Source organism: Eschrichtius robustus, chromosome 19 (assembly GCF_028021215.1).
Source record: "Eschrichtius robustus isolate mEscRob2 chromosome 19, mEscRob2.pri, whole genome shotgun sequence".
In the NCBI taxonomy this organism is placed as follows: Eukaryota; Metazoa; Chordata; class Mammalia; order Artiodactyla; family Eschrichtiidae; genus Eschrichtius; species Eschrichtius robustus.
In genome coordinates, this window is record NC_090842.1 from 14,012,892 (window position 1) to 14,026,014 (window position 13,123).

The 13,123-nt window shown below is 45.5% G+C and overlaps 1 protein-coding gene across 2 annotated transcripts in view; it reads left to right on the plus strand.

Annotated features, from left to right (window-relative positions):
* Positions 1 to 13,123, plus strand: part of IL34 (interleukin 34) — a 69,893-nt gene that overhangs the window by 2,956 nt on the left and 53,814 nt on the right. Inside the window, exon 2 of one of the 2 annotated variants that reach the window (XM_068529001.1) lies at positions 3,217 to 5,183. The gene's annotated coding sequence lies outside the window, so the exon portion shown is untranslated. Of the gene's footprint in view, positions 1 to 1,844; positions 5,184 to 13,123 lie in introns of those variants that run through there. The other variant, XM_068529002.1, reaches the window with a different exon arrangement.

The following is a 13,123-nucleotide window of genomic DNA, read 5'->3' on the forward strand; positions in this document are numbered from 1 at the left end:
TCTTGTGAAGAGAACTCTTAGGATATACTCTTACCAACTTTCATATGTATCATGCAGCAGTGTTAACTCTAGTCATCACGTACATTACATTCCTAGTACTTATTTATCTTACAACTAGTTTATATCTTGACCACTGCTCTGATGTCCTGTCCTCCCATTCTGGCCCCCACCCCTTCCCTCACAAATCTGATCTCTTTTTCTGTGAGTTTTGTTTTTTTGGTTTTGTTTTTTTAGATTCTGTATATGAGTGACGTTATACAATAATTTGTCTTCTTCTGTCTGGCTTATTTCACTTAGCATAATGCTCTCAAGATTTATCCAGTCCTGCAAATGGCAGGATTTCCTTCTTTATGGGTGAATAATATTACACACACACACACACACACACATTTTCTTTATCCATTCATCTGTTGATGAACACTTAGGTTGTTTCCATAACTTAGCTATTGTAAATAAGGCTGCTATGAACATGGGGGTACAGATGTTTCTTTGAGTTAGTGTTTTCGTTTCCTTTGGCTACATTCTCAGAAGTGGAATTGCTCTGTCATAAGGTAGTTCTGTTTTTAAGTTTTTGAGGGTTGTCCGTATTCTTTTCTGTAGTGGCTGTACCAGTTTACAATCCCACCAACACTGCACAAGGGTTCCCTTTTCCCCACATCCTCACCAGCATTTATCTCTCATTTTCTTGATGATGCCCATTCTAACAGGGGTGAGGTGATTTAGCTCACTGTGGTTTGATTTGCATTTCCCTAATGACTAGTTTTGTTGAGCATCTTTTCGTGTACCTGTTGGCCATTTGTATATCTTCTTTGGAAAAGTGCCTGTTCAGGTCCTTTGCCCCATTTTTTAATTGGATTTTTTGTGTTTTGCTGTTGAGTTGTCTGAGTTCTTTATATTTTTGGATATTAACCCTTTATCAGATATATGGTTTGTAAATAATTTTTTCCATTCCATAGGTTGTCTTTTTTACTTTGCTTCTTTTGCTGTGTGACTTTAGTCTAATGTAGTCCCACTTGTTTATTTTTTATTTTATTGCTTGTGTTTTGTGTTTTAGGTGTATCCAGGAATTATCACCATTGAGCTTTCTCTGCATATCAGTGGGTTTGCTTGTTCTCTGCAAAACAGGGCTCTGACAAGTGGAATTTTAGGAGCACAGGCACAAGGAATTAGGCTTGAATATGTTGAGACCAGTTTTGTCTAGTTCGTAGTTGTTGCTGTAGGACCTACAGAAAGTGTTTAGTAAAATTTAGTGATTGGATACGCTAAATTACAAATCCCATCTGTGTAAGTGTTAAGGGGACCACGTCAACTCCTTTGGTTTAGTTGTGCAACCAGGTAAATGGAGAACTCTGTCCTGTTTTGCAAAACACATTAGAGGATGCCATAGAACTGAGAAGGAAGGCCACCCCACCAAGGCATTTGCTCTTGGTTATTAGGATTGCTCCCGTTCTGCTGCTGTTAAATCTCTGCAATTTGGGTCTAAAAAAGGACTGAAAAGTTTTTAGCTGCCTCAACTTTTCCCTGACCTCAGGAGTGGAGGTTCCACAGATGTTGTTTCATTTGGAAGATCTTTTGCTATGAATAGCATTCCTTTGGGGGAGGGGGGTTCAAGTTGGACTGTGGATGGAATGTTGGCTTTTGTTTTTTTTAATGCTAGCAAGACAGCTGCTGGGGCTGGGAAAGACTCTTGGGGTTCACTTACCTCGTGGGGAGAGCTCTGGTCTCCAGAATCCGTGCTGCTCCCATGACTGCAGCCTCTCTTGAGGTTATTAGTGGGAAGCCAGAAATGTTGGGAGAATTCTTCAAATGAATCAATGTGGCTTTCAGTTGTTTTTTTTTTAATTCCTAAATTCTGTTTCTATTCAAAATAGAAATGACATGTGTTTGTGTGAATCATCCACTTGCTCATTTGCATATGGAATATTGTATGTGAATATTTTTAAGTTTATTGCACCCTTAAAATATATTCAAGGGCTGTATCCAGAGCTCTGGTGCTGAAGTCAAACCTTGTCCAAAAAAATAACAATGTAGGGATACAGATGACTGGGGTACATGGGTGACGCTGTCTGGGGTATATGGGTAGGGAAGAAACACCTCTGTGGTCAGTGGCTGATTTATATTTGGGGATCTGATAACCCACTGTGTGGGCCTTGTATGAAGTTTGAGTGAACTGAAATCAGTAGATACGGACTACACGGCACTCAAGAGAATCCCCTTCACCACTCTGCATTAGCGTCACCAAGAGCTTTTCTGTAGAAGCTTTGAAAGTCAACATCAAGAGATACGCCTAATACACTAGAAGATGGTGCTACATTCATTTATTCCACCAATATTTACTGAGCACCTACTGTGTGTTACCTCCTTGAATATCTGCTCTACACCCAGGAGTTTTTATAACTTAGCATGCTGTTTCTGTCCCTCTGAGTCTGGTGGTGAGGTTGAGTCTGCCAGAGAGCCTGGTGACAAATTTCACAGGAGCCTAAGGCCGATGTCTCTAGTTTTCTCAGATAAAACAGGCACAGCCTTGGGATTTCTGGGGAAAATCAGAAGGTCCCAAGTATGAAAAATGAGGAGGTGGAGGGTAGACAGCCAAAGAGTTTAGGTCAGGAAGCTAGGAAATCTGTTGCAGTGGCTTTTCTGTTCTGCCCCAGATTACTCTGCTGGGGGTGTCTGGGCATCTGTATATTTCACAATCTGGTAATAATAATCAGACCTGGAAATCACTAGGTGGTTTCCATGAGAATGAGGGAACATTGCTTCTTGTTTAAAATGAAGCAAAAGAAAACACCAAGTTTGGAGGGGACACAAGGATGGGAGACTCAACTGGACGTAGCTAAAGGCCCCTGTCAGCACCAGCTCACCCTCTAAATCCAGCAGCTCTGTCAGCACCCAGTCAGCCTTGGCTGTAATCCCAGAGGCAAACCCACCCCAGTTCCCCGCCTCTGTCTTTTAGAGTCTGGTCCTCAGATTTTTATCCCACAGGCCGACCCAGCAGAATTTACCCTTTTCTAACTGCAAGCAAAATCTCAGGGAATGAGAGTTGCTTTTGATTAGGCCATTTCTGGAGAGTTTTTACAAGTTAATAATTTGGGGTCATGAGTAAATGTGTATAAGCTAGTGTGACATGTGATGGTGAAAAGTATTAGCATTTACTGTGAGTCATTAGGGGATCTACTGCTGTTAACAAGGCACACTGAGGAATCTCTTGCCTTTAAGGAGCTGATGCTGCAACTGGAGAAAGGTGACTTCACATAAAGCAATCAGAAACAAGATCCCATCTGCCAAATGCCAAGTAGGAGTGAAGTCCATGGAAAGAACACTGGATATGAAGTCACATGACCTGTGTTCACCAGTCTCTAAGCTTGGTCTCAGCTTCCTTTCTGTAAAATGGGAGAATAAGACCAACCTCTTGTTACTAGGGGTCATAGTAACAGCAAAGTGCTTTCCACTGAGCTTCCAGGGTGTCTGAGGAGGTATGGCCACAGAACTTGGATCCAAAAGCGCTGGGAGAACTGCAGCCACTTCCATCTTGAATTGCAGCCCTATATGCGATGCTTTGAAAGAAAGGGGCATCATTCTAAGCCAAGAGGTCCTGGAGAGGGCACAGTGGAGTTTGTTCAGACTTCTGTGAGACCCCAGTGATATGCTGTGGCTGTACCCCCATCACCTCCACCCCACTTGCCCTCTCATGGGCTGCTTGACTACTATGAATCAGCTTGGTAGAAATACAGCAAGGCCTTGCTGACGGTGTGGCCAGTGTAGTCACAGCCTTGGGCACAGGGGTGGGAAATTAGCCATAGTACATTCCAGTGTGGGCGTTATTGTCCTGCTGGAAGTTCCAGTGTGGGCATTATTGTCCTGCTGGCCAAACCAGGAATCTGGTTTTGTCAGTCCAACTGAGAAACCATTTCTTGGGAAACTTTTCTTGAACAACTACTTTTGCCAGGCATTGACATTCAGAATAATATATGCTAACATCTTCTAGGCCAGCATTTCCCAAACCAGGTGCTGTGGAATCCTAGATGTTAATAAGGGACTCCTTAGTAAAGGATTCTGTGCTTGCTTTCAGGGAAACATGCAAACTGTCTTGGGTAGTTTGATGCCTTGAGCATAGCCCTTCCCCTGTCCCTTGCTCTCTACTTGTCCGCTGGTGGGGGAACTAAAGGATTCCTTGAGGGAATTGCCTGGCTGTCCAGTGGTTAGGACTCGGCGCTTTCACTGTCGTGGCCCGGGTTCAATCCCTGGTCAGGGAACTAAGATCCTGCAAGCCGCACAGTGCGGCTGGAAAAAAAAAAAAAGGATCCCTTGGGGAATTGGCCCACCCCCTAAATATTCCAAATATAGTCTAAGTACATTAGGGAGCTTGTTAGAGATGGAGCTCCCCCTTAAGTTCCCACAGAACTGTGCTAGCAGAACCATTCTCAGCTCTCTGACGCAGGCAAAGTGAGAGTGACCCTTGTCCTTGGAGATCGGGTTGAGCAAAGGACCTCTCTCATGTCATCAGGAACTCCCACAAGTGCTGTGCCAGATCGCGTATTAACACCAGGACAGGCCAAGTCACGTAAGGAAGGAAGCCCTCTGGCTGTGTGATCTTGGGTTAGATACTTCATCTCTCTGGGCTTATGTCTCCATCTGTAGACTGGGTAATTGACTGGTCCTCGACACTGATGATATTTATCAAAGGCCTCTTCTCCATCTAATGTTTGTCCCCCTATGTACACATGCACTCCAGTCACTACCACATCACCCAGTTTTAGTAAGTTTTGTAGAAGGGTTTTTGTCAGAATAAACGTGTTCTGGAGAGGCACTGGGGTAGCCCCTTTAAATGACCTAGCCTGCCTGGGAGCCAAGACTTGGTTCTGCAGACTCCCACCATTAACTTGCCACCGTTAACTTGCCAGGCGCACTTGGTCAAAAGAGTTCCGGTCTGATCGTCTGGGTTTGTGGCCCCCTCCTACTCCACTCTCCAAGGCTGGCTGGGGCCACGTGGCCCTGCCCCGCCCTTGCTGGCTCCAGTTTCTGAGTCAGTTGCAGTGGCCTGCTTTCCCCGCCCTTCCCATCAGTCGGGAAGCCTGGATTGTGGGCTGGGGGAAGCCACAGCTTTTCCCACCTGGCACCCACTGCCCCCAGCTCCTAGGTACCTGTTCCAAGCCCTAGAAAACTTCATCCTGGTATGTGAACAGGTAAGAAAGCGGTTGATTTTCTCTCACATGGTTTTCTTTGCCTGACTTGACCACCCCAACTTAGCTGCTTCCTTCCTTCACAGATCACAGCAAGAGGGATTTGAGCTAGACTTGAAAAACACAGTCCCAGAAAGAAGCTCTGAATTATGTCTCAGAAAAAGGGTGTGAATTCTCTGCTCTGGGTTTCTTTTTTAAACCTTTGCTTTCATCAGCCTTGTAGGAAAAAAAACATTCAAATAACCATAAAGCAAGTTGCTTCTCTCTGTGTTCCCTTCTGAGTTTTGTAAATCAACAAACCCACATTCTTAAATGGTTGTCATGGGTTACTGGGGGCTGTTCCACTGGATATTGCTTTAGTTCTTTAGACCTTAATGTACTATGTGCATGAATTATGTACATGAATTACCTATCAAAAATTTATTTAAAATTCTTTAATGGAAAGGAAAAAAATAAAATGGCATACGTGAGCCTTCCTCATTCAGTTGGTATTCTGAAATTAAAATGAAGTGTTCTGCTTTTACACTTTGCATTTATTCTAATAAATGCACATAAACCAACTAACTGTGATTTTTAAAGTCCATGTGGTATCTGCCACGTTAACAAGCCCATTCCAGGATATGCAGCCTTTGTCCCTCAATTGTGAAATTAGATTGCTTCCAGGTGTTTTGCAATTAATAACTTGATTTTTATGGACAACTCTGGAAATAACTTTCTTTGTCTTTTAGATTTTTTTTTTTAATCTCTCCTTGGATTTTATTCTCCATCCAGAATAAATACTTGAGGTAAACCCAAGAACATTTTTGTAGCTCAGCTCATGTTACACATGGGGTCAGCTCACTCATAATACTTTTCAGGACCATGATGGCATGAGGGAGTAGGTGGGTAACTTGTTTTCTCTGGATTTTTCAGGAAGTGGGATGGAGGCAGTCTAGAGCAGTGGTTAAGACTTGGCCTTTGAAGGCAGGCTAGCCTGGGTTTGTATGTGTAGCTGCCTGACCTTGAACTCTCACCTAATGACTTAAATTAGTTCACATGTAAAATACAGATTATAAAACTCCTTAGGGGTGTAGGAAAGGCAGAGATAGTATTTGTAAAACAACATTGGTGCTTAAAAAGCACCCCTGGAAGGCTCTTTCAAACCTGGGACTTTCTCTGGGCCATTTTGGAAGCTGGGTAGAGTTGAGAGTCATCTCAAGTGCATCTTTTTGACCCCTTCCCCTCTTCTAATTCAGCCACCTGTTAGAGGCTACTTGTTTGTTTGTTCTTTTTTTTTTTTTTTTTTAACTTGGGCCCCTGTCTGTGCTAAGGCTGGAGAACTGGGCATCGGGGAACTTGCGGTTCAGATCAGCCTCTTTCCAAAGGTCCCCCAGACTTGGCCACCTGCCATCAGATCTGGATGCCACCAGTCCCATCTCTTAGCCACCTTCCTCAAAGGGCAGGTTTAAGGGATCACTGGACAGTGGAGAATTCCTTGGAAGTCTGTGGACACACCTTTTTTTCCCCACTCTGGTAGTTTGCTGGGAGGCCACATGGAGGCACAGTGGAATACGCATAGGCTGGCTTCTAACCTGGCTGCACAAATTCCCAGCAGTAAAATGGGAATGTTAATACCTGTGCCATAGATTTACATGAGATAGTATAGGTAAATCAGCTGGCACTTAGGGGCCCATTACTGTGGAAGGTCAAGGCCATGTTCCAGAGCCTTTGAGAAAGTACTAGAATTAGCCATAAAAGACAGGCAGAAAACTCATGTTCATTGCCTCAGTCAATAAACATTTATCGGGCTGGCTGGTCATGGTGCTGGAAACTAGGGAGAGATATTGGGTTGGCCAAAAAGTTTGTTCGGGTTTTTCCATAAGAACTTTTTAGCCAACCCGATATATAACACAGGCTCCCTGCTCTTGGTACAGGTGTACAGCCCATCCCAAGGGACAGAGGAGACTGACTGCAGCTGCCTGGGCACTTCAGAACAGCCCCCTGCTTAAGAAGGAAGCACAATCTGTTAGGCAGAGATGGGGAGGAAGTGAGAGTAGCAAGTGCTAAAGCCCAATGGCGTTTGGGAAAGGGTGGGAAGTTCAGGAGGGCTGCAAAAGGGAGCTGAGAGGAAGTGGTGGGGACCAAATTCTGAAGAACCCTGAAAGTCAGGTGAGAATTTGGACTTCCTCTCAAGTATATGGGGATTTAAGTGGCTTTGGGGATGCCTGTTCTGGCAGCTTTGGGGGTAGAGGATGATGTTGGAGGCCTGGAATACCCCCAGCCTTCCACCCCATTTCAGGGGCTTCGATGGTACCCAAGATAAATCATTGCAGAGAGTGGGATTCTCAAGACAGACTCGGCCTGGGGCAGCCTGGCCTGCAAGTTGGGGCCCAGGGTTCTGGGGTTCTGGTCCCAGATTTTCTATGACCAGACCCAGGGTCTCCTCTCCTGCCTCAGCTGAGAGTTCAGGGCAGTCAGGTTTCTTACAGCTCTTGCCATTTGGAGGGCTGCAAAATGTCTCTGGAGACTGCATTCACCCTATCCCCCCACCCCTGCAACACTGTCCATGGTGGCTGTCCATGACCCAGCCTTGGCCTTGGGAGGAAGAGGCATCTTGTCTGAAGTGGACAGTCTGACCCCTTGACCCTGAGAGGCTCCATGGAAGTCTGAGAACTGTGGCCTCTAGCCCTGTGACAATCCCAGGGGGCTTCTGGGCTCTGACTCTCCTGCACGCTTGCCTGAGGGCACTGTTCCACAACTGGGGGATGGTGTGCCCTGGAACAGGGCTGTGGACATCCTGGGAACGTACCTCCCAAGCTTCCCAGGGGCTGCTGGGAGAGTTCTGTCTGTGCATCTCAGCCAGGAAGGGCTCAATAGCCAACGCCTGGAGAACCAGCCAGAACTTCCCCCTTGGGTCGATCTCAGGTGATGAAGAGGTGGATGAGTGGGGATGTGGCTACAGTTAGCAACGTTGAGGTCAAGGTGAAGAATTTGAAAGGCCAAAGAGATGTGGACTTGCCATTGTGGACAGCTATTCAGAAAGGTCAGGCCCTGCTCTTCAAGCTTTCTGGGTGCCTGTTATCTGTCGTAGCATGAGAATGTCCACATTCTGGCCCAGGACTCTTAACCACATCCAAGCCCCCATTTCTTACTTTATCTAGCACCCACAGGTCTCCTCAATCTTCCCTTGCCTACTGCCACATCTGCCTTTCCCTCTTTCCCAAGAGCTAGAACTTCCCTGCTTCTTTGTCTTCCTACTTTCTCAAATCATTAACATCTCTTCATAAGCACTTTTTAACCATCTTAATCATTTTTTAGTGTATAGTTCAAAGGTATTAAAGTACATTTACATGGTTACAAAACAGATCTCTACGACTTTTTCATATTGTAAAACTGAAACTGTACCCATTAAACAATAACTCCCCCTTTCTCCCTCCAGACAGTCCCTGGCAACCACCGTTCTACTTTGTTTCTACGAATTTGACTACTCTTAGGTACCTCACATAAATGGAATCATACGGTATTTGTCTTTCTGTATCTGGCTTATTTCACTTAGCATAATGTCCTCAAGGCTTATCTGTGTTGTAGCATGCATCAGAATTCCCTTCTTAAGGCTGAATAATATTCCCTTGTATATATACCACATTTTGTTTATCCATTTATCTGCCAATGGACACTAGGGTTGTTCATGTTTTAGCTGTTGTGACTAGTGCTGCTATGAACATGGGTATACAAATATCTCTTTAAGACCCTGCTTTCAATTCTTTGAGGTATATACCTGGAAATGGAATTGCTGTATCGTATGGTAATTCTGTTTTTAACTTTAAGGAACCTCCATACTATTTTTCATGGCAGTTGCAGCATTTTACAATCCTACCACAAGTGCACAAGTGTTCCAGTGTCTCCATATCATCGCCAACACTTGTTATTATCTGGGTTTTTGGTAGTGGTCATCTTAATGGGTGTGAGGTGATACCTCACTGTGGTTTTGATTTGTGTTTTTCTGGAGATTAGTGATGGTGAGCATCTTTTCATTTAGCTGTTGACCATTTGTATGTCTTCTTTGAAAAAATATCTACTCAAGTCCTTTGCCATTTTTTAATCAGCTTATTTGATTTTTTTTGTTGTTGAGTTGTAGGAGTTCTTTATATATTCTGGATATTAACTCCATATCATATTTGCAAACACTTTCTTCCATTCCATAGGTTGCCTTTTCACTGTGTTGCTGTGTCCTTTGATGCACAAAAGTTTTCAGTTTTGATGTAGTTCCATTTGTCTATTTATGCTTTTGTTGCCTGTGCTTTTGATATCATATCTATGCAGTCATTGCAAATACAATGTCATGAAGCTTTTTACCTTTGTTTTCTTCTAGGAGTTTTATAGTTTTGGATCTTAAGCCTGTGTAAGCATTTAATAGCTTTATTGCTTTTATGATACGTGCTTATTATAAAAAATACCAACAATTCAGAAAAGCACAAGAAGAAGAGAAAATCTCAATCCCACTCCCCAAAGGTAACCACCCCCAATAATATTTTACTGGGCAACTCTTCAGACAGTGCCTTACTTCATCACTCCTCAAACTGTAACCTGCACATGAATCACCTGGGGATTTTGTTAAATTCTCATTACAAAGGCCTGGGGTGGGCCCAAGACTCCACAAGCTCTTAAGTGATTCTACTGCTATTGATCAGGAAACCATACTTGGAGGAGCAAGGGTCTGTAAGTATGCACGCACACAGCTCTATGTCCTATGGGATCATCTATACTTGACTTTCTTTTTTTTTTTTTTTTTTTACTATTTTTTAATTTATTTTATTTTTTTGGCTGTGTTGGGTCTTCGTTGCTGCACGTGGGCTCTCTCTAGTTGTGGTGAGCAGGGGCTACTCTTCACTGCGGTGCGCGGGCTTCTCATTGCGGTGGCTTCTCTTTGTTGTGGAGCATGGGCTCTAGGCGCATGGGCTTCAGTAGTTGTGGCACGTGGGCTCAGTAGTTGTGGCTTGCAGGCTCTAGAGTGCAGGCTCAGTAGTTGTGGTGCACGGGCTTAGTTGCTCCGCGGCATGTGGGATCTTCCCAGACCAGGGCTTGAACCCGTGTCCCCTGCATTGGCAGGCGGATTCTTAACCATTGCGCCACCAGGGAAGCCCTCCATCATTCTTTAGAGTGGCCACGTACTATCCCATTGCGTGGTCGGATGGTATTCAGCTAGTTCCTATGGAAGAAGTTCAGGTGCTACCAAGTTATCACTGTTATAAATAATGCATTCGCAAACATCGTTGTCACCATGTCTTTGTTTACCTGAAGGAATTACTGTTATGGTGTTTATTTGTCTTTCTAGGAATCAGACCAGAACTAACACATTCAAATGTATTAGTCCTCAGAGTCACCTGGGGGACTGGACACTTAATCTCAAGTCTCTGCCAGCCCACCAATGGTGAGGGGCGGAGCAGTGTGGGATAGAGGTGGGACAAGTGTGGGGTAAGTGGAAGATCACATGGGCCTGGGAGGAGGCAGGGGTGGCCAGCACTGTCGGTGCCCACTCTTCAGCCAGGCAGTGTGTGTCTGGTGCTCATTTAATGTCCACAGCTCCCTGCTAGGTTTGACTTAGTCTCCCCCGTTTTACAGATGAAGAAACTGAGGTGCAGGGAGGACTCCTAGCTTCCCACGGTCACTCAGGCGTGATGAGGCAGTGCAGAGGACACACCCGACCCTGCATAGGTTGCTGTCACCTCATGTGCCCCGCCTCGTCTCCCGAGAGGCCCTACCCTGCGCTCCAGCCTCTGCCGAGCCCCGGTCCCACCGGATTCAAGAGTCTGCGGGCTGCCCTGCGCTGCCAGGGCTGTCCCTGCTCTCGTGCAAGATAATCCAAGCAGCCACCAGCCCATCAGGCAGCTGTGGAGCGAGCCCCCGGCCCCTTCCCCGCTCCTGCCCTGAGAGCAGGGACCAACTAGAGGACACCTCCAGGCTGTCATCTCTGTGGGCCATGCAGGGTAAGGCCTTTGCTGAAACGATCCAGGGGCTGGGGTTAGTTTAGCACTCTGGGGCAGGGTGGGGGTATGTCCAAGGTCACCACCTCCTCCCTGGCCAGGGCTCCCTGGATGGAGCTCAGAGGATGTTGGAGGCTCCAGGGTGGTCACTGATCAGTTGGACTGCAGGGATTTGCCGGGATGGGAGCTGTTGAGAGCACTGGACAGGCTTAGACAGCCTGAGCTTGAGTCCAAGCTCTGCCACATGCTGCCTGTGAGACCTTGGGCAAGTCAGGGCACCTCTCCAGTCTCACTTTCCTCAGCTGTAAAATAGGAGTAAGCATAGGATCTCCCTGTACCCTCTCACACCTATTAGGATGGCTACTACGTAGAAACAGAACAAAATAACAAGCATTGGCTGGGATATTGAGAAATTGGAACTCTTGTGCACTGTTGGTGGGATTGTAAAATGGTACAATCCATTTCCATGATACTGTGGAAAACAGTTTGGCAATTCCTAAAATAATTAAAACTAGAACTACCGTATGACCCAGTGGTCCCACTTCTGGGTGTACACCCAAAAGAATTAAAAGTGGGGTCTCAAAGAGATATTAGTACACCCATGTTTGTAGCAGCATTATTTGCAATAGACAGAAGGGTAGAAGCAACTAAAGTGTCCAGTGACAGATGAATGGATAAACAATATGTATATGTGTATGTATACACACACACACACACACTCTGGAATATTATCCAGACTTAAACAGGAAGGAAATTCGATGCATGCTACGACATGGATGAATCTTGAGGACTTTATGCTAGGCGAAATAAGCCAGACACAGAAAGACAAATTCTGTATGATCCCACTTATGTACGGTACCTAAGAGTAGTCAGATTGTAGAAATGGAAAGTAGAATGGTGGTTGCCGGGAGCCGGGGGGAGGAGGGAATGGGGGAGTTATTGTTCAATGGATTTAGAGTTTCAGTTTCACAAGATGAAAATATTTCTGGAGATAGATGGTGGTGATGGTTGCACAACAATGTAAATGTACTTAATACCACTGACATGTACACTTAGAAATGGTTAAGATTTTATGTTATATGTATATCACTACAATTTTAAAACTTGGAGGAAAAAGTAGTATATGCCTCACAGGGGTTTTGTAAGAGTTGAGTGAGGCAAGTGAATGTGAACTATTATTAATGTCAGATCTGGGAACATCCAAGACTTTTTTTGCCTCAGGGACCCAGGCATTGGAGGAGATTTGTGTATCCCTGTGGGGAACAGTTGCGCCATTCTGCATGAGATGCTCAGGATGGGGTTCAGGGGAGACTTCTGGAGGAATGACAGGCCCTGCTCAGAGGGTTCCTAGCATTTGTGGGATGGGTAGATTCCAGACATCGGAAAGTCCCTGGCAAAAAATCACTTCCACTAAGGGGCAGTTTGCAGGGAGGAGATTTTAGCTCCACCTAGAGGACTTGTGACCAGAGCTGTCCGAATGTGGAACAGGCTGCCTCATGGAGTGGTGAGCTCCCCGTTAGAGGAGGCATGTGAGGAGAGGCTGGGCAAGCTGTAGAGGAGACTCCTGCATGGAGTAGGGGTGGAGTCAGAGGGTTTCCTAGGCTCTGCGCCTCTCTAATGTGATCCAGTCCAGGCAAAGTTATATGTAACAGGCCTGTGTAAAGGTGGGACCCAAGTAAGAGGGAGGGGGCAGGCAGGTGAGAAGGCTTGCTGCCAGCCTTCCCCTAAACAACAGTAATAATAGTTGCTGCCATTTATTCTGGGTACACACTGTTAAATGCTAAACCGGCTTGATCTCAGATCCTCACCACAACCCTGTATGGTGGTTGCTACAGTCATCCCCATTTTACTCCTGGGAACTGAGGCCCAGGGGTTAAATCTCCTGCCCAAGGTCAGCCAGTAGGCAGTGAGCTGGAATTTGAAACCAGGAGGTCTGGTGCTAGCCCTCGCTGTTGGGTGGAAGTCTCCAAATCTGCCTCC